This window comes from Petromyzon marinus, unplaced genomic scaffold, assembly GCF_048934315.1.
Source record: "Petromyzon marinus isolate PM22_M1 ecotype Great Lakes invasive population unplaced genomic scaffold, UKy_Petmar_22M1.pri1.0 PM_G_Scaffold_52, whole genome shotgun sequence".
Taxonomy (NCBI): domain Eukaryota; kingdom Metazoa; phylum Chordata; class Hyperoartia; order Petromyzontiformes; family Petromyzontidae; genus Petromyzon; species Petromyzon marinus.
In genome coordinates, this window is record NW_027423005.1 from 755,001 (window position 1) to 757,500 (window position 2,500).

Here is a 2,500-nt window from a genome sequence, read left to right on the forward strand (position 1 = left end):
AAGACTTCACCTTGGAAAATAACAAAATCTAATCTAAAACATCTTAAATAAAGCTGGTTTGTAGTCTTCTCTCGAACTGATGTAGTGCAAAAATAAAGAATTAAAATAACAAAGTCTAATCTATATAAGTGCTCTTGAATAAAGCTTCCTGTAAAAAATAGCAAAAAAATACCAAGTCTTCGTCTTGGAAAATAACAAAGTCTAAAAGAAAAGAAAAGTCTTCTTTGTGGAAAATAGTAAAATAAAAAACCAAGACTTCACCTTGGAAAATAACAAAATCTAATCTAAAACATCTTAAATAAAGCTTATTTCTAATCTTCTTTGTAGGCAGAAAATAGTAAGTTACAGGACTCTCGAACTGATGTAATCCAAAAATAAAGAATTAAAATAACAAAGTCTAATCTATATAAGTGCTCTTGAATAAGCTTCGTGTAAAAAATAGCAATATAATAAAAATACCAAGTCTTCGTCTTGGAAAATAACAAAATCTAAAAGAATGGTCTTCTTTATGGAAAATAGTAAAATAAGAATACCAAGACTTCACCTTGGAAAATAACAAAACCATCTTGAAAAAAGCTTATTTTTAATCTTCTTTGTAGGCAGAAAATAGTAAGGCGAAAATAAAGTCCCCTCTAAGCTCTAAAGTAACAAATACGACGTGTTAAAAAAAAAACTAACAATAAAAAAAAGAACCAAGACTCCGTCTTGGAAAATAACAATCTAAATTGTGGAAAATAGTAAAATGAAATAAAAACCGACTTCACCTTCGAAAATAACAAAATCAATCTAAAACAAATGACATCTTAAAACAAAACTATTATTTGTTTCGGAGGTTGTCTATGACTGTTCATAGACCGCATAATTTCCACAGAACATTCTCAGAATATCAAGAGAGAAAAGCAGCGTTCTGCGGGAAATCATCTTGGCCAGTGATGTCGTTCTGGGTTTGGTCAGGCCCAGGGAGGTAAGTACCTCGTTATTCTCAAGGGGCCACTTTCCTCTTGCCCCAACCGGGAATCCAAAGAATGTGACCTTGCTAGCCTTCGTCAGCACTTTGACTTGATCACCAAGAGGGGTATAGTACGAAATTTTGTGCGAGGCAGCATCTGACAAGGTATTCTTTGAAAGCTCAAAACGGACGGTGACATCGATCACAACCGCCTCCTCATCTTTTGCAAACACGAGGTCAGGCTTTCTCATCTCTCCCGTCTCGGATATGAACCGTGGCTCTTTGTATACAGACCAGCCCAATCTAGCCGCTTCGTCTGCCAGAATGTTACTGATCTTGTTATGTCGCGCAATTCTTGCTTTCTGTACTGCAGGACATTGACCGAGAATGTGCGAAAGGGACTCGAGTCTGGCAGAGCATTTCCTGCAGGAACGTAAGGCCCCATCTCTGCCTCTGTTCAAGCTTTCTCTTGTTGGGTAAATATTTGCCCTTAGTTGTAGTGCTGCGATAAAGAAGCATTGTTTAAAGCCGCACCATGGCCTCAACCAAGCATTACTGATTCTATCATGCGCAAAGTTTACAATGCCCCTTCCTTGAACCGGCTTTTCGCACCATCTCTGAAATTCATGCTCCCTCCAATCGCAGGGTCTCGGATATACAGGTTCTTTTGACACCGAGTCCCTGAGAACGAATGTTGGGATTGCATCACTGTCACCCCCTGCTCGTACCCACAAATTACGGTATTCTTCCTCCATACCCTGCGAGGACACAATATTACGGGTGATAGCATCGGACGAGTTTGCTATACGTTGCAGCCTTCTAACTTGAACCGAAGGGATTGTTTTTTCCAGTTTCAAGATGGCAAGGCCTCCGTCTCGGGCTCTGGCATATAACAGTCCATCACAAGTTGAAGCGGGAAGGTGGAGCCATCCTTTTACCGCCTTTCTAATCTCTTGGTCCAACCCACGGAGAGTTGATTGCTTGCAGTCCGAGTGGTCTGCAGGATATAACAATCTGGGTAGGGCATAGGCATTGAGTAGTTCAACCTTCTGAGTTGGCTTCAGAGGCGCCTCATCGATTTTCGAGATCCATGTCTTTAGCTGACAATGTAGATCAGGCTGTATAGTGCCAGTCCAAGGGCCAATTTTCAGACCAAGGTATTTCGCTGATTCATCAGGTTGGATCATATGGACATCTTTATTTTTGATAGTCCATGGGTCGCAGTTGTTCACCGTATATGAATCTTTGGTTGGGCTTATCATGAAGCCCTGGCACTTTCTGGCCTGAACCTCCAATCCCGATAGCCCACAAAATGATTCCAAGATCGCTAGATTGGCGGCCATACCAACCCAAGATTCGCTCACCAACACCAAATCATCAGCAAACGCAAGAGCTGTCACGTGGTCGGTATCAATGGAGTACCCAACTCCGTGTGACTCTAGGGTGCATATCAAAGGGTCCATGGCAAGATTGAAGAGCAGGGGTGACATGGGGTCACCCTGTTTGACACCAACACGTATGCTAATTTCTCGAGTCGACTCGCCATTGCTT